The sequence below is a fragment of the Lagopus muta genome, chromosome 9, assembly GCF_023343835.1.
Source record: "Lagopus muta isolate bLagMut1 chromosome 9, bLagMut1 primary, whole genome shotgun sequence".
Lineage (NCBI taxonomy): Eukaryota > Metazoa > Chordata > Aves > Galliformes > Phasianidae > Lagopus > Lagopus muta.
Window position 1 is genome coordinate 5,366,738 of NC_064441.1, and position 19,585 is coordinate 5,386,322.

A 19,585-nucleotide genomic window follows, 5' to 3' on the forward strand; every position below is an offset into this window, starting at 1 on the left:
AAATGTAGGAAGTCTGGGTAACCTGCCGAGAAATGCTTGCACCCAGTGAAAATTCTCACTTGTCCCATCTCTAATTTTCACAGACATGGTATGAATGGGGTTCCTGATAGGGAGCACAGAAGGCATTTGGATGTGCTTGTGCTGTTAGTGGTCAAGTTTTCGTTTATTTATAATTTTGATGACCTAAGGAAACTGGCTGTATTAGTATTGAGTAGTGTTCGGTCTCCACAGTTTGTGTGTTCTCTGGTGGAGTGCTGTGCGACAATGTGGATGAAAAGGTGCTTATGAAATGTTTGGGTTGACTGTATTTAATTTTATGTCAAGCAAGTCTCCCTGCCCTGGTGTTCAGCTGTGAATAAATTTCTGTTTTGAACACCTCCATAAAGCATTTCCTTTTTATAACACATTTTTGTGGATTCAAATCTTTGTGTGTTTTTAAAAATGCAAAGCCAGCTGGGCTTCCAGCCATTTAGAGCTGTCAGCAGCTTTGCTTCACTGCTGCTTAGGCCTGTTAACCTGGGGTGCGAAGTCTTGGTTGTGTAACTGTGTTTGGGGATAAATACCTGCGGACCTTACAATTCCATGGATATTTTTGTTTAAATATACATGAGAAGTGTTTATGTTTATTACAAAAGTATGTGTGTGACTTTAGCCATCTAGTTTCCCTATGAATGTAGTTCATAACGATTTCTTGTGCAGCTATCAACGTTGAACGGTACGTGAATGAGATTTCGGTAATATCCTATTAATATTAATGGAACATATTGAAATAAAATCAGCGGGAAGATAAAATTAGGGAATTGATTTGACCACAACTAAATTAGAAGGAAAAAGTACAATTCTGACTACAGAATCTAATCTGATTCTTGTTTTAAACATGTGCACTGGAAGGATATGGCAATCTTCAGGAAGCATAAAATGCAGTTAACCAGCAACAGCGTTTAGTCACTTGCTAATTCTGTATGTGATTTCTAATTACTCCTGTAGTTTGTCATTGTTCAACACAATCAAATCTAATTGGCCAGAAAATTTTTCTTGGATCATCGTAGTCTATGGCTATGTTTTTACTGTTATTGTTCCAGCTTCTTTTCTATCGCTGCAACCTTTACTGCTTCATTAAGTCTTAAATTAGACTTTGATAATCAGTCTATTAGAATTATCAAAAGAAAGAAATGTACACTGCAAAGTCAAAGGGGAGGCACTGGTGTTGTGTTTTATTTCATGCTTAGGAAAATCTTGAGAGGTATCACATGCAGGGATCTTCTATTTGTAATTAAATACTCCTCGCTTTAAAATCATGACTAATAAATGTCAAGTGTGAGAAGAGGCACTGGTGTTCAGAGAATGCCCTTGGATGTGTTTTGGGGTAAAAATATGTGGGCATGAAAGCTGCCACTTTTCGGGATGTACGTAGGGCTGCTTTCGTTACGAAATGTGGAAGTTTAACCACTTCAGATAAAGCTCAAAAATCATTGAAACATTTGGGGAGCTCTTCTTATCCTACAGGAAGCTCTTGACATTTATGGTAATTATGAGTGGAGGTCTCTATTAAATACTTCAGTTTTTCAAATAAACACCAAACTGTTATGCAAATGTAAGAGTTATGTCTCTTAATTTGATCTGGTTAAAATTGCTCAGTGGAACTGTGTTCTGGGTTTGGAGGTGATTGGGTTTTTGTTTTAATGAGACCCAAAGCGTGTCAGGAATTACTGACATAAATGCCTTGGGAAGCAGCTGGCATGAGAGACACTCATCAGAAATATTCTTGTGATTGGCAGATCCAGCGTGGCTTTTGCAGAGCTTGGGTTTGATGTCTCTCTTCTCCCTACCTACCTCTCAAGTATACATCTTTCAGACTGTTTTGGGTTAGGTGCTCTATTCCCCTCATGGGGTTTTTGTTCTTTTTCAAACAAAGACTTTTAAGAGCTCTCATTTTCATTTACTTTCATAAGTAATATGATATAAGGATAGCAGAGGAAGCTGTACTGATTCATCATAATTAATGGTTTGGGTTCATTGAATAAGTTTGTTAGGTACCATTCTTAATTCAGCTAGAAAGTTGCTTCCAAGGGTATTATGGATCAGTAAAAGAGGTAAAAGATTTTGTAATGTCTGATTTCCAACTATACAAGTGCCAATGGTGATCTTCCTCCTCCTTTTGCAAATGCAAGCCTTCTCTTTGCGTTTCCCATGCATTGGTTTTTTCCACATGAGCCCTGGGAAAAAGCGTGCACTCCACTTACTCTGAGGTAAACTGGTTTCAGCATAGTCTGTTTCACATTATATGAAATAGTTTATTAGTTTTGCTGTTCTGGAGAGCTGAGGTCACCCTTGGGCTTTTTATTTAGCTGATGTTGAATATGTTAGGCCACACATCCACAGAAGACTGATGCTGATTGGACTTCTTGTTTTGATTAAGTCCTTGGTTTAAATGATGATTCACAGGTCACATCTTTAAAAAATAAAATTTAAAAAATAAAAGCTCATTTAAAAAATCCTATGCTGGAATTACCTAAGTGATGAGCAGTTTATATATGCAAGTATGCTCTCTTGTGGTAAGCCATTTTATTGAATCCTCCACTGGTTCTAAATTTTGACAAATTTTGCTTGAAAACTATTATTTTTCATATTTTTGCTTTTGTTGTGCCATGTATTTTTGCAATGTTTGGTGTGAAATAACGACAGAGCTGTGCATGTATCTGTTTTGAATTTGTATCCAGCTCAGTGAGGGATACTCAGCACTTCAGCAGCACTTGGTTTTTCTGGCAGCCCCTTGCTGTGGAATCAGATGCTGCCTAACAATGATTTTGATTGATAATAGTAATAAAATAATATTATTAATGTACACTGATATCCATAATTAAAAGGAAAAAAAAAAAAGAACACCAAACTGCAGCAGAATTTGCTGTGATGTGAGTGCCTGAGCAGTGTTCCAGAGATGCCTTTCTCTGCAGACACCAAATGCTTGTGTACTGTTATCTACATCCAGCTATGTGCTCCAGACTTAAGCCTATGTTCATTTATGCAGCATTACAACAGCACTGTTACGAGTGTACAAATAAGTTCAAGAAGCATTGAATACATTTCAATTGCTGCCTGTTGAAAAAGTCAGTGAAACTTGTTTTAATTTTCGTAGTTTGCCTAGTATCCGGGAAGCATAATTTAATGAAAATCAGAGATACCTGTAATCCTCTATATGTTTCTCATGCTGCATCTGGGATTTTTCCCCCTTCTTCTGTAATTTACATATAAATTTCCTTACTGTTTTGCCTGGAGGTGAAGATAGCCAAATGTCAGTAAAAACATGAGCTTACGTTCCAGGAAGTGAATCTCAATCATACAAGTCCTTTTATATATGGTTACCTTGAAGGGAAATAAGTCCTTATAGCATCTCAGAGTGTTCCTTGAAGTTCTGGAGTGAGCTTAAAACCAGCACGCTTCAGGTCAGCGAAAGTGCTGTCGACTTCTGAGCAGGTTTTGGCAGTCTGGCAATGTGAAGTTCATCTTTCCTTGGCTGCAAAGATGATTTGGTGTATGCTGCTGTCCATGAACATTTAATGTCAAAACAATCAATTATTCAGCAGTGTGGGCTATAGTACAATGATCTTATTTAACATAGCTGTTGAGTAATGCATAGGGGAGTAAGAGAGAGATAAGAGCATGTTGAAGTGATACCTTCTGTTTGCTGGAGCTTAATGTAGTTGGGGAGATGAATGCCATTTTAAAAACTTCTTGGTGCACGCATATTTCTTTTGTTATCTATTAATTACAGTTATGTTTTCATTAATGGTGACTGAAAAGAGCAATGCTGTATTCTAGTTTTCTTCACATTTTAGCAACTTGAAAGAAACAGTGAGTTTAAAAGGTTGAGCACGACGTGTTGACTCAGCTCCACATGAGAGCTTAATAGGACCTTGAGCAGAAACCTGTGCTAGAAGCTTAATATAAATATTTTATGGCAAAATTGAGTAATATTTTAAGGGTCAGAAGTTGGTTAAACAGCATCAGCAGTTTCAAACTGTAGAAGGCACGAAAAATATTGCTCTGTTATCCCTGTAAACTTTAATATGAAGTTTCATATGCACTTCTGAAATTTTCAGAGGCGTGTATTACTGTACTTTTATGCACAAGCATTTGCAGGTATTGTTGTTCTGCCTCTTGTTACACATAACCTTCTTGTTCTACCTGCAGCATGTCTGTTTCTGTTGTAGGCTTTATCTGTGAGAATTGTTGCTGTGGTTGGCAGCCATCAACTCTTTCTAACAGTGTTTCAACTTTCAAGTAGTCTTTGTTTCTTTATGCTCGTCGGTATCCTCCATGTGTTCTTCTTCCTCCAATGAAAACAAAGAAATGTTTTCATTTTGAAATTTCAAATATTGATACAGCTTTCTGTAGTGTGTGTGTGTTTAACATGCATGATGGAATATTTCTTTTTTCTTCTGCTTTTTTTGGTTCTATATGCTCTCTTTGAGCTGCTTTTCCCATTGGATCAGTTTTTCTCTCTTCTTTCTCACCAGAACGTGTTGATAAGATAAATACAGAACAAGGCAACAGCAGCTTCCATTTATCCCCAGAGTGATGACAATTTAGGGCAAGGGATGATGCATAGGTTAAGTAATAAACATATCTGATTGGGTTTCAAATTCCTAGTTGTTCAGTGCTTGACTTCACAATATTAATGTATTTTGTTATTGTTCAATTTACTAGGCAGGCTGAATAATTGCATTCAATTATGTGACAGAATTACAGTGCCCACAGAGTTGACCAGCATTGAGAATGCCTAGAAGCTACAGATCTGTTATCATTGAAGGAGTGAGGCCATTAGTAGTTTGTCTTGTCAACATGAGATAAGGATGACGGATGCACAGCTTGTTACCACAGTTCACAAATACTTCCAGATGAGCAAAAGAAATTTATTGCTTGGAGCGTGTTAGGCTTTGCAGTTATTTTTTGGAGATGATTGCCCATGAATAAGTGCTCTCTGTGTTTCTACTTCTGTTTTCTCTTCTTCCTCAACCCTTCTGGTCCCAGTCAGCTATAATTGTGCTGTGAGCTTCATTTCCAAACCTTGGTTTTTGTACGCCTTGAACTATGCTGAGTTTTTTCTTTTCCATGTTGCTTAGGCTTTAAAATTAAGCACACTAGTGTAAAATTTCATGTTTGTTAGTGGTGAATTAATGAAATAGCTTTTCAGAAATGTCAGAAAACATTTCCTTTGGGGTCAGGAAATTCAGAATTTTAACTCAGAACAAAAATCTGATGCTTACTGTTGTGTGGAGACAGAAGACATGCAGTGCTGAGTTGGGCGGTGTATAGTCAGTGCTATGTGATATGACTTCTAGCCACATAAGCTATGTGAGAAGAGCTGCTATTTTTCACTGCTCTTCTGTTCTGTCTTGTGACTTCTTTTCATGCCCAATAGTCAGAACCTGTGTTTTGTCATTTTTATTATTTTCCTTGTGTCATTCTGAGCTTTACTGTTCATAATACACTTTTTTTTCCTATCTAGAACTGTGCTCAGAGAGGAGGGAGTGAGGGAGAATCCCTATCAAAAACTCTTCTCTGCAATAGGTCAAAATAGAAGCCAATACTAGGGATTATTTAATATTAGGGTACAAGAAAATAATACGGGACTTGTGCTGGTATTGTGAAGCAGAGTATTTTACATTCTGAAGACTAATTTTTAAGTGAGTGATGTTCCCTTTTTTCTATACAAATTTCTTTTTATCCTTCAGAAGGTGGAAAGTATCAGGTAACCTCCACAAGAATAGATGTACTTTGGGCCTGAACAGCCAGTCACCAAAGCCAGGTTGGGTGATCTTCAAGTAACTGATTGGTTCATTCAGAATACTTTCTCTTAGAAGGATCCTGATTTTATTATTTTTTCCCCATGTCTACTGGCAAGGTTTTCTGTTTGTGATTCTTGAGATAAATTTTCACAGGTATTATTTTTCTTAGCCAAGCTTACCAGTGTGGCAGCATTCTTTCCTGAGCCTGATGCAAAGCATGGTTGTTGTCAGCTATCAACTTGCTTACTGAGGACAGCATGGTCCTCCTCACCTCCTTCAGCAAAGTGGTGTGCAGCTCACAGCATGGTGCTGGTACGTGTATTTAAGTGGCATGCTATTTCTCAGAAATTATCTTCTTTCTCATATGCTCAAGAAAGAGTATTATTGGTGGAAGAGGGGATTTTTTTAAACAGTATTCCTCTTGTGAAGGAAATTGAGCATCTGGAGTTCCTAATGTTTGATTTATCTTTAAAGAATGAACTGTTCTCTGATCTCCATAATCAATCCCTTCTCAAAAAACATGTAGAAATAACTAGTTACTCCTTATGTTTAATGTAGCATTTAGAGACTCTGGCTGGAGTCTGGACCTTTTGCGTTTGGTTACTGCCTGTTCCCAGCCCTGTCTCCCATGCCGGTCTCCCAAAGAGTTTGTGAAGGAGTGACAACTGCGGTGTGGCTGGACAGCACAAGCTGCTCAAGAGATGGCTGTGCTGGCACAGCGAGCAGCAGCTGCCTACCTGCTGTCAGGGTTTTATCAGACAGTGGAGCAGAAATTGAGTGTTAACAGAGCAATTTTCCACGCGCTCATGTCTGGCTCCTCTCCTGCCATTAGCTAGCAATGGGCTGAGGAGCAGGCAGGCACTGGATGAATTTTGCAGCGTACCCCCTGAGGATAGGATAGGATTCCCCATTAGTAAAAAGCATGACATGGACTTTTTAGGCACCATGCAGTCCATCAGGAAAGGAGGAAGAAAGTGCAGTAAGAGGAGAGATTCCATGTATGTCCTGCCCAAGGGGATCTCCTGCTGTTTTGCACCCAGAGAGCCTGGCCATGGGAAAGAAGCTTCTGTTTCTTTCTCTGTGACTTGCTCTGTGTCTGCAGAAAGTCAAATCACATGTGCAGGGCGTGCTTGTGGCCCCTGGAGAACTTGGTATCGATCTGTTTTTAATAATGCATAATAAGCAATCAGAGCTTTCCTGATCTTCTCACAAATGTGATCAATGAGAGCCTTACATTGCCGTGCTGCTGCTTGGTGCCTGTGTCCATCCTGCATCCATCCCACAGCACCTCAGTGTGCTGGGACTGCTCCTGCCTGCCCAGTGCAGAGCAGCAGAGCTTAGGGCTCTCTGGTACAGTTTTGTTATCATTCTAACAGGGTAGGATACAGCTATGCTTGGATCAAAATGTTATTTCTAAGTAAGCTTTGTACGTGTGTTAGATTTTTTTTTTTTTTTTTTATTCTCCCACCAAGAGCAGGAAGGTTGGTTTCACATCATTGTTCGGATGCTTGTTCTGCCATTATTATTTTTTTTTATCATTTTAAAAAGTCTCTATTGTGGAATGGTTTCTAATAGGTTATTTATTTTGGGTGCAGTGCTAGGGCAGGACTTAGCAATTCTGATGTCACCTCTTTTCCACCTATTGGAACTTGGATTTTTAGCAGTGTGCTAAATCCCTACCCTGGGTTGTTGTGGAAGTTGGGAGAAAGAAGAAAAGTAAGGCTGGAGAGCACTATTCGGGGCTGGGCAGAAATACTTGACATTAATTCAGTGTAAGTCAGTTTGTTGCAATCAGGTTTCATTAGCCACAGCTCTGAGTTACTGTAGGGCGAGTAACACATCTGAATGAGATCATTGATTACTGCTTTGTGCCTCTCCAGAAAACATTTGGCTATAGAAAAACATATCCCTGTGCTGAAGCTGGGTACTTTTGCCTGAGCATACAACACCTGTTTGGTTCCCTGAATGGTGGAGGAAAGACTAATCTCAATGAGTGCCCCAAATAACCTCTGCCAATAGAGCCCTGCATGACCCCAAGGGTGCTGGTGGTCAGAATTGGAGGGTCAAGATTGAAAACTTGTGATGAGCATGTGTGAAATGGCAGCTCGCCTTTGCAAATGAACCCAGAATTGCTTCAGTTAAAACAATTGGCTGGCAGAGTCCTGGGGCAGGATGAAGATGGGCAATCTGCTGTTTAGACTCTTAACTAAAAACAACTTTGAGACCAAGTAAGGCGATGTTCTTTTGGAAGGGATTTTTTTTGCCAATTTATGAACTCTGCTGATATAAGGAATTTAATAAAAATGCTGACAGATCATTATCTATAGTTGTGCTATAATAAAACCTGTTTTGGTGAGGTTTATAACTTAGCAGTTGCAAAATGCAACAAATTATTAGATGAAAATAGTTGTAAAGTCTGGAAATTGACTTTTTGCTATTTTTATGATTTTATCTATTTATAGAGAATGCCATACCTTTTCACAACTGGGATGAATCTTGGTAAGATTGCAAGTAACTACAGATAGTCTATATGAAAAAAAATCTAACTTCATTTGCTAATGGAAAAAGCAGGTATAAAAATACAAAAAAAATAAACCAGTTTGAGATCAAAGCTTTTATTTTTGTTGCTGAAAAATCTGCCTTTCCTCTTATTTGCTTTATTTCTTGTGTCTGAAGATATTCAATATATGAACCTTTCTTCTTCTTCATGGACAGAGGCTTAAAGATAAAATATGGTACATGTGCCCATAAACCTGATAAACTGGTAGTACTTAATGTTATTTCTGAGGGCATAAAGTGCATATTCCAAAACTTAAAATCAGCAGAAGCTCTTCAAACTTCAGTGCATTTTGGAACAGGCTGGAAGGGAAATGTATCTCTAGGTAAATCATTACAAGTTATTTTGATCTCCTTCAGATTGACCTTGCCTTGGTCATTGCATGTTGCCAACCCCATCCCCGTTGCTGCGCTTGCCGTTTTGAAATGCTGAAGTGGGCCTTTTCTCAGTCTGGGGGGTCTAAACCAGCAAATACATCTTTTATCTCAGTATCAAAGGCAAAATTGTGGCTTTAACTTGGGCAAGAAGCAGTTGGAGACAGTGGCTGACCTTTTGAAATGGATATAAAAGAGACCCCGGGGAATCCCATTAGGAGCAGGAAAGGTAGATAACAGCTCTTCCCACCCTCCTGAAAGCTCTGACATTCTGCTGCTTAATACTAGAACCTTTTTGTAACTAAAACCAGTTTTTGGCTTTCTCTTTCAATTCAGAGCAGCTGCCTTTGTCCTTTAATTTTAAGTGGTAGTTTACACAAATTATTATTTGAATGTTTAAAAGCAAACTGTCAGTGCCTTAATTTCACAGACAAAGCACTGTGGCATTGTGGGGTCACTGTCTCTCACCGCGGAATCCCTTCTGCTGGCTCTTCCTTCTTGGAGCTCTTTGAGGGCTGGAGATGCAGTGCATTCTGGTGGTAGCACTGGAGATGCACATAGGCTCCCAGCTGCATTGGTAGCAGTGGGCATAGTTATGTTCACCAAACTGCACAGGCTGCAGAGGCTTGAATTTCATGACTTGAGTTGGCACATTTATTTTGCTTGCACACTTGATATGCTGCTCTGCCTGTGGTGTAAGTAGTTCTCTGAGTACAGGTTTCCTGGAAGCTTTAGATAGGAAAAAATGGGGATGGGTGGGCTGGGAGTGGTGGTGTTAATTGTCTGTAGAAATTCTTAGTTTCCTTAAGCTACTAAATCTGTTGATCTTTGAACTTAACTTAGAAATGATTCAATAGGCAGGTTGAGATCATCAGCTGCAGGTATGAGCTGGGTGTTTGCAGTAACAGGACTGATGATCTGTTGCTCTTTTGTGTGTGCATGCTGAAAAAATGCATTAGCTTGGGAAAACCTCCATGAAAATTAAAAGGCTGCAATAATTTCTCAGACATGCTATGCTCTGAGAACTTGACAGAGGTTGTAATTTTCTCTTGTTGTATTTGCCCAGGATATTTGCTTGGAGTTTGTCATTTGCTGACTTACAGGTGTGGGAATTATGGTTCCAGGGCTGAAGTTCCATTAGAAATAGTGAATCTGGCCCTAACTTTCAGCCTTCTAGTAAATGAAATAATGACAGTGTGAAGGAAGGAGAACCCTTCAGTGTTTATTTGATCTGATTGCAATTTGGAGATATCACTACACATCTTTTATGAAGATTTAAAACACTGAGTTCAGAAATAGCATCATGAGGATATCTATGTAATTACTTCAAATATTGTAACAACTGAACTTCCTTGTGCTTGGGCTTGGCAGGTTCAATTCATTAAAATGTACTGGTTCATAAGAATTTTTCTTCACTTTTTAGTCATCTTTAGCACTCACCTCTCTTTTCAAGTTGTACCTTCAGACTTGGATTGAGAACACCAGCTCCTCAGAGGTTGAATAACTTTGTGGGAAAATTGTGTTTTTCTTTAAATTTTTCTTTTCATCAGTCAGGGATATCAAGGCATATTACTACCTACAGAGAAGTGTGCAGAAATTGAAGAAAAATATATGGATGGAAGGTTTTTGTATAATCTTCCTCTTCATTGAGAGAGTGGGAGAAATCCATAGTAGTTATCAAAATTTACTGCAGTCAGGCTTCTGTGTTTTGTTTCAAAATCAGAAAAGTAAATCAAAAGATTCAATAAGAATGTTTCATAACTGTTGAAAATCCATGCACAAAACAACATGTAGACTGTTGTTCTAATCTACTTTCAGTTCTACATTAGGTCATAACAGTGGGTGTGTAATTCAGGTGTGCAACAGAGCCGTCCCATTACTTCTTGGACATAACTGGATATTTTAAGCTTTTATACTTAGACAAAGACAATTTAATTGCAGTAAGCCCTTTGACGAAACACTAATGGGGAAAAAAAAAAAAAAAAGAGGGAGAAGTGAAGGAGAAAATCTTGCTTTTGGAGTTTGAGTGTTTTTTGTATTTCTTTCTACAAAGCAATTCGCTCTTTTAGTAAAAACACTTTGAGCATTCCACATCATAATGAGCAGAAGCCTCTACCTTATGCTGATTTGTGAGCTGTCAGCTTTACAAAGGTAGGGATAGATGCACGTTAGGCTCATATTTAAGACCATTGAAGATGGTTTTTCAACAGAGGTAAGGCTACCAGAAATCCTAGATGATGTTATACTCCGTTGAGTGCTTTCACATCACACAGCATCTGCCTGACCGAATGAGCACGAGTGTTAAGGGCACTCTAACTGCAGAAGGGCGGATCAGAGAAGGAGGTAAGAAAGAAGTATCTAGTGATGAGGCATGTGAGAAAGTGCTGCAGCTGGCTGGAGCCCTTCTGATGCTCGGAATACAGATGTTGCAGGGAGCAGGTGAAGGTAGTCCAAACTGCTGCAGGTGGGTTGCGTCTGCCTACACAGCTCTTCCATTACCAGCTGCCTCTGAACTTTGCTCTCACCTGAAGTACGCTGTGTGTAATGCTTACCTGTCAGGGTGGCCTCGCTTGCTGAAATATTAAATGGCTTGAAATGGCAGTATAGGAAGCTTAACAAAATGAAAAAGGAGGAAAAATACCCACTTGTTTGTTCTGGTGCTCTCAAGCGTTCACTACTATGTTACTTTGACCACCAGATCTTGTGCTGGGGTGTGAATGACACTTCCCTTCAGACAGGAAGCTGGGGAGCTGTACTTTTTGGAGTTAACCTCTCTGAAGGTTGGACTTTATTCTTTTCCAAGAATAAAATCCTGTAGCTGTATTGCTTAACCTTAATCCCTTACCTCACTTGTACCAGACCTACTGCATAGCACGCTGATGTACTCTAGACCCTATTGACTTTTCAGGAGGTGGCCTTGTGCTGCAGCGGCCTCTGTAGTTGTCTCTTCCGTGTGTGGGAATGCCCTTTCTTCTCTGCAGTGGTAGGATTCAAAGACCACACTAGATCTCCTTTTTTGTCAGCCTGTCAAGGGATATGATTTTGGTTACAGCTATTGTGCCCTCAAATAACTTGTCAGATGCTTTAAAGTTCTATGGTAATAGTGCAATATCAAATGGTGTAAGAGCAAGATGATGAGAATAGGAGTTGTTTCTCTAGATCACCCATAAGAGCTAGCATACCTCAGGTACCAGTAAGTCTCGACTAAGGCATGCCATGCTTGTCAGAGTAGCCATGTGCTACTTTTATTCCTGATGTATTAATTTGTTAGGTAGATCCTAACAGCAGAGGTTCTGTTCGAGAAAGGACACTTCTGCTTTTGCTTTTGTTACTGATTGTATCTCCTGGTACTCTGTGCAACATGTTACATTGTGCTCACTGACGGAATTCTGAGTAACGTATCTTTATGTATGCTACCTGAAGTATCATACAGATTAGTTGTCCTCAGCTGTGTAGAAAATGGTAGGGAGGAAAAAATTGCCAGTAACTATTCAAAAGTGATTGCAAACATCTCTGCTGCCTACTGAAATTGACTTTGAAGTTGTCATCTCTTTGCCTTGGTCCAACATAGCCAAATACTCCAAAGAGATCTGTTCTGCTATCTGCCTCCTGCGTGCTGTTCTGGTGCGTACGCCTCCTATGCCCACGTCCATTGATTAGATTTCTGTAGCCTTTCAGAAACCTGCAATCTTCAGGCTCTATCATGATTTAAGGCATGCCAGGATATGCTATGTTTATATGTTATAGGTTATGCTATGTCCAAATGTTTTAGATTGAAAATAAGTATGTAGCCCTTAGCAAGAATGATTTACCGTTCTGTATAGAAGGAAGAATAGGAAGTAAGGTATTGTCACAAAAAAATTCACTGCAATTTCTTTTGCATAAGCTTAAATTCTGAGTAGAGAGGCTGTTAATTAGTGTGCAGATTTTTTTAATTGGCTGTAATAAAAAGCTAATTGGTGTTTTGCTTAAAGAGTGAATTGAAGTGTTGCTATAGAAACTTTGCATGTGTATAGTGCTGTTCTACATGAGGGCATAATAGTCTAATGACCTTTCTGAGCCAGCTTGTATAGTCAAAGAGAAAGTGTTAAATTCAGTCTTGTGGATGTGATTGTTAAGGAGTTTGTAACTTCACCCATTTCATTGCCCAAAAGTGTTGGTGGCTTTGTCTGATTGAATGTTCCTCTTGACTTGTGCCAAACCATACAATAAATGATGGTCTCAGAAGACCTGAGGTCTTGTAAAACTGGAGTGCACCAGTTTTAAATGTGTAAACTGATCTGTATTCTGTCAAGCATAAAATGTACTGCTTGGAAAAATTCATTTTCATAATCAGAGAAAGTGTGATGATGGATCATAAGTGACAACACCTGATCTGTTAGCTGTTGTATTCCTCTCTCTGCTTCTCACCTCTACGCACTGGTGGCCGAGTCCATGTGAAACACAGGAAGTATGTTTTTAAGTCAAAGGAGACTTCTGCTTTCATTTGCCACATTCTCTTCCAGCAAAAATACTGATCTCCTTGAACATAAACTTTGTCAATTGAGGAGAGTTTAATTTCTTTTCAGCTGTGAATAGGAATCTTTTCCTTGAGTTGGTGTACTCACCTAGCTAAGTTACTGAGTTGTCCTCATCTGTACTTCTGCTAACTGCTTGAAGGTTAGATACAGATGGCATTGACAAAAATAAGCTGAAGTGGTTATGGATGTATTAATTCCCGCACAAAATGAGGTCCAGTAATAAAATATGCCCTACGTTGATGATGGGGAAAGTTTAAACTTGGCCTTTTAAATTCCCTGATCCTAAATCTCATGGTTACTTTATAAATGGGCAAAATATATTATTTCTTTTTTTAACTGCATATCTAGAAGATGGAGACGGGGTGAAGTCCTGAAATAATTATTCGTAGTGACAGACAAGTTAATGTTCTGCATGTTTTAATGATGTTGTGAATGTCTAAATGTGGAAGACTGGATGAAATTCCAACCTGTTAACCCTTTCTGGGATGAGTTTTTATTTTCTCTGTTTTTTCGCAGTAAAAGCAAACGAGCATCCTCTATCTGCTGAATTTGCCACAGCACTTATTCCTCACAATAGTAAAACAGTTTTTGAGATTGATTGTTTTGTTTTGTTTTGTTTGTTTGTTTGTTTTAAGTTTAGCGTTTTTCTTCCTGGTAGATACTTAGAACTGAAAGACTCCTCTAAGTGTGCAGATTTAGCAGAGCCTTGTAGAATTGCCAAGGACTGAACCATCAGCTTCTTTCTATGGCTGTGGATCATGACTGAATAGTATCATAACTTAGTGGCTATTTTCCCCTTGATACATATATGTTAGCCCTACTAGTGTTGATGCCGTTTTGAAATGCTTCCCTCATATATTCAATATCTACTACTGATGTCCAAACCCTGAAGTCTTATGAGTTGGATGGAATGTTGCATCTCCAGAACTGAGTAGAATGTTGGATTTAGTCTCATAGTTCATCTTATGAGCAGTAAAACAGTAAGACAGATAAAATGTTTTAATGTGAAGCTTTTATCTGAGATCTGTGAGTGGATAACTCTGTAGGTGGTCCAGGGAAAGAACAGTGAAGGTGGGCTTTTTATCTTGCCCACCTACTTACATGGCAGTTACAGCTTGAAGATGGTTTTTTGAGGAAGACTAGTGCAATATTGTACTTACAGCTGTCAAGGAAATGCTCCTATTTTGGTAATCATTCACTCTAAGGTCATTCTGCTTTTTTTGCTTTGCTGAAGTTCATTGCCAATTTTTTTTTTTTTTTTTTTTGAGTTTGAGGCTCTGAGAATCCTGCTAGTGTTGATGTTGTTCCTACTTTAAGTGATGTGCTGGTCCAGGTGACTTCTCAGCCCTACCTCACAAAAATTATTTGACCTTTCTGTAACAATTTTCTAATCTATAATCATAAAGGAGCTATATTTCTGTTCTTTTCTCAAATTTTATAGCAATTGAATGCTGAGTAGATCAAGTATTATCAACTGTGTGGGTTTAAAAAAAAAATCAGATATAAGTTTCAATTATGTCTTTTTAAAACTTTGTTTTACAACTTCTATTTTCCTTATTGGCTGAAAGAGAATTTGGTCAGATTTCTGAAAACATGCATAGGAAAATATGGAAAAGCCTGTTCCTTCTCTGCCTTCTCTTCCCTGTTTTCTTGTGTGCTCAAAGAGATCTATTTTGATGTACCTGCTGCAGCATTAGATTTACTGAGTAAAACTTAGGTGGAAGTGTGGTGTTTGGTAGAGGTAAACCATGCTGCTGTGAGTTCAGTGTATTTGTCTTGGTTAATGCTGGCTGCAGTCCTGCAAAGCAAAGGGGAGCGCTGGAGGAGCACTGTGGGCTCTGCATTGGGAATGTCATCAGGAGGTCTTGGAAAGAGCTGCAGTGCACGGGAGTAGTAGTTGTTGTTGTTGTTATTATTTCTCTGTATGTTTTTTTTTTTCCCATTATTACTACTTCATTGCTGTAATATGGTTGTGTTTATGGGAAATTACACTGGCACAACTTGAGTTGCTATTGATTCTTACTTGTTCTATATTTTCTATACTGTGGCGACAGAGTTATTAATGGAGTTATCTGTACAATCTTTATAGTTAGCTATGATTAGTACTGAATGACTGTGATATACACAGAAACTATTTAAATATGTACTGAGATATCCTGTTTTGCTCAGAGAAGGAATACATTGACTTGCATGCATTTTGTTGAAAGGAGGAGAGGGCTTTGTATAGATTTATATGAATAATGGATTGCTAAAGGGAAATAGTTGAAAAAAGGAAATAGTCAAGATAATAGGCTTCATTGTAGTAAGAATATTGCTATGTTATTGATGGATAAGCAGGGCACAGGATAGTCAACTGTCCAGTGTTCTGTAATAGCCCAGAACCAAGCACAAGCTGCCTGCACGCAAACCTGTTACTTCTTGGCTCGGACCTTGCTGGATTGGGTTATTCACACTTCAGGCAGTAGGTGCTTACTTTGTTTCTTTAAGTGAATGAAATACCTGTAAAGTAGCTGCATGTTTAAAAATGAATTCTACTTTGCTTCTGCATGGTCAGGAAAATGCATCTTCTATCTGTATTTAGAAGTTACATTGTTGTAAATAGTAGGATTTCTATTTCAATATTATGAAGTATGATGTGTTCTTTTGCAGAGAATATCATGGAGTCTTTGAGGCCAGATGGAAAACATGCCTTCGTGAAAATGTTTCTACTCAACTAATCCTGTCTTGGCTTTAAGGTGAATGAAAATCACGTATCAAACACCTATTCTAAAACTTTTTTCTCATCATAATTGTTCTGTTTGAAGGAGGTTTGAGCATTTTATGTGCTCAAAAGAATTTTAAGAAGTTGCAAAACTTAGTGTTCGCTCAGAATAGAGAGCAAACACGAGTTTGGACCATGCTGCAGGAGTAAACACAAAGGCAGTCGGTGGCATGAATGCTTATGTCTAATGTTGTGCCTCGGCAACTGTTGGTTTTGTCTAAAAATTGAATATGCATATGGAGGAGAAATCGCTAAAATTGAATGGAAAATGTGAAATTAGAAAGGCAGCAAGGTATAAATAATTGAAAACCAGGTTGCAACTCTCACTTCTGCATTTTGTGAAGTCAGTTGCAAAAAAAAATGATAGATCGGGAATTTGCATTTCTGTTCCTCCTAATTTTGCTTTCATTATACCATACTCTGCTATGGAGAGCACAGGAGTGAAACTGGTGAAAGGGTAATTAAATATCTGTAAGAAATTAAGAGCCAGATCAGTGACTAAATTTTCAGTGGTCTGCATCTTTCATCATATATGCACATGCTTTGGAAATGTATCCCCTCATACTGTGTGTTTCTAGCCTTTCTTCTGCAGAACTGTTCAACTTACTGTGTGCCATGGTACAACGTGTCACACTTGTTTAGTTTATGGAATAATTGTAGTAAATATAGTTATTTATATTATCTTTCTAGACCCTTAATTACTTCGTATTGAAGCCAAGTATTCTTAATCTCCTCTGCATACTCTAATATCGTTGCCATATTTCATTTGGTTGTTTTGTGCTTGTTCTTTGAAATCATCCAAAATTTTCAGTTTTGTGAAATTCGTCTTGCTGTGTCTGTGAGTTAAGGGTTTGGTAAGATTACTGTTCTCAGAAAAGTCTTAATTACAAGTGTATATCTTTCCAGACTTAGCTGGTACTATCAGATGCAGTTATAACAATACCCTCTCTTCATATCTGAATATTAGGGGTTATGTTACTGAGGCCTGTCATAAGACTAACTTCCAGGTAGCACTAAAACAAAAAACAAAACAAAACAAAAAAACCCCACACAACTCAAGGTCAAGAAATGCTCACAGTTTTGTGATTTGAAGGCCCAGCTCTTGTGTGGGGTCTTCAAGCTGCTGGAGTTCAAGGTGTGCCTGGACAATGCTTTCACACAAAGGGCTTAATTTGTGTTTTGTCCTGTGTAGATCCAGGAGTCAGGTTTGACTGATGATCCTTGTGGGTCCCTTCCCACTTGGGGTGTTCTGTGATTAAGCATTGAGGTACTTCTAGAACCAGATTGGTCTTGATAAATTTGCCTGTGAAAGGAGGTCAAAGTAAAACTCAGCAATACTTGCAAATGAAGCAATGGACCTTTGGTGAGCGTGCTCAGCTGGCCAGAGGGTACAGCAGCAACCTTTAGCTAAATAATAGTTCTGTTCTGTATTTATTTTGTTCTGCCTAATGATATAGCTGTGTAATGGACTTGACTGTATCTCATTTAGGCTGAGAATTCTAATTCTTTACGAAGGAACTTACAGAAATTGAAAGCTTTCATTAATGTCTGTGAAGCTACTTGTATTTCCTAATCATAATTTTGTGATTTGAACCCCTATAGTAGGTGTAGGACTCCAGCTGGGTGTGTGTTAATACTTAGGATGTGGGATGCATGGGAAACACCAAAATAATCCAAGATTTGTGGTTAGCCAGTATGTATCATTCTTAGCAAATAATGAACTTCTCTAGGTTACTGTCACAGTACTGGTACAGTGTTAATGAACTGAAGCTTTAATAAATTATAAAGACAAAAGAACTTGTCATGATGAAATTAAGTGACCCTAGAACTTGTATGCTGACACAACTTAAGGCACAGTAAGTGAAAAACAAAATTGGTGGTTCCTAGAGGTAGCTGTGATGTAGCCATTTTCCCCCTGTATTTCAAATATTTTGTCTGTGTGTTAGTTGCCTTGGCACAGCAGATTGAGGATTAGGCTTGTGGAGAGGCTGCTGCTATTCCCAAAGATTGGACTGTCCCCTGACACGTCTGGATCAGGCAAGAACTCTATCAGATTCTTATGCTTTCTCTTCACCTATTTGGCTCTATCAAACAAATCTTATAATTCCGTCATTTGAATTGTGATCTGTTTTTGTGCTGTTAGTAAGCAGCAAACAGAAATAGTCAGGATATTTCCTTCCACAGTGTAGAGTTGTTTCCTTCACCTAGGTTTGGCTTTTTTCTTTGCTTTCTTTTGTTGTTGTTGACACCAAATTTGTTTCCGTTTGTTAGATTGGCTTTGCTGAATTCCATTTATTTTGATGTCTGTATTCATGAAGCGTACAACAAAATACCTACAAACCTTATTAAATGAGTGTTGGGGAGTAGTAGTCCTATGTAATAGCACTGTACCTTCTCTTATCGGTTCTTCATGTCAGAGGGAGATGTATTGTTCTATGACTTCTCTCCTCTGGCAGTTGCTGTGTACAGACATGGGAATAATTCAAAGCTGGAGTGACTGATGTGGCTGTCCTGTCTGGAGGCAACTAAGACTTACTTGGAATAATTACCTCTGTGTTCAGTAGCTATACTTAAATAAAGAAAGAACTTCCGATCCTGATGATTCTATTGATGGAAAAACTCTCATTCATGGAACACTGCCCAACAGATTACACTGCTAGAAAACATTTGCCCAGCTTTTATTTTGACTTTGTATAAATTCATCTTGAAGCATTGAAAATAGCCTTTTTTTTCTAAACCTGTACATCCTTCTAGTAACACATTTCTGATCCTGGCTTAAATGGGCAGTTAATTTATACACTAACTTCAGCTTAAATGAATCTGATCAAGCTTCCTAAACCTTTCCTTTTTAAGGAGTTTTCCAGTTTCCTTTCAGAGGAAGGTTTTGTTCACAGTCCTTGCCCAATCACCTCTAATCAACCACCTCTCTGTGGACAGTTGGCATACCTGGAAAACGTTCACAAATTGGCCTTAATGATTAAAAAAATAATGCAGTTCCTTAGTTGTATGTTCAAGATGGATCTGTGTGCAGCATTGTACTGGGAGTCTCCCATTAACCTATTACGGACTAGTGAGTTTGCACTTCATGATAGCTTGTAGTACTTTGCCTTAAGCTTGTCAGGTTTTCACCATTTTGATAGTTTTCATCACCTGAAGAGTCCTACTAAACTTGAGTCTCTCAAAACAAGCAAGATAACAAGATTTTGAAATACTCAATGTGTAAAGGATTGTTCCGTGGTAACAGTAAGGTGATGCAAGCAAGAGCATTTGGAAGTGCCCAGATTTCCTCCCCCCCCCCCCCCTACCCCCGTGTTCTCAGCCATGGTTGTTCCCTTCCCCTGTGCCACCACGTGTGTTTGAGCTGCAATATGAGGAGTTGAGTGGGAGCTGAAAATAAGCTAGAGCTGAGGAGAGGAACTGTTGTCATTTTGGTTTGCATTGCCTAACTCAGTCTGCAACTGCGTAACTTGCCTGTTAGTCCTGCAAGTAGAAGTTAGTCTGGCTTGGGGATAGGCAGGGACACTGCTGCTTTGGAGATTGAGCTTGTTCATATCAATATAAAGGGCAATGGATCAGGGCTTGAA

General features: G+C 38.7%; 1 long non-coding RNA gene across 1 annotated transcript in view; it reads left to right on the top strand.

Moving 5' to 3' along the window:
- Positions 1 to 18,962, top strand: part of LOC125697355 (uncharacterized) — a 62,659-nt gene extending 43,697 nt beyond the window's left edge. The window contains exons 3-4 of the long non-coding RNA XR_007378765.1: positions 15,890 to 15,975; positions 17,948 to 18,962. This is a non-coding gene — a long non-coding RNA (uncharacterized LOC125697355). The remainder of the gene's footprint in view (positions 1 to 15,889; positions 15,976 to 17,947) is intronic.
- The last annotated feature ends 623 nt before the right edge of the window (positions 18,963 to 19,585 follow it).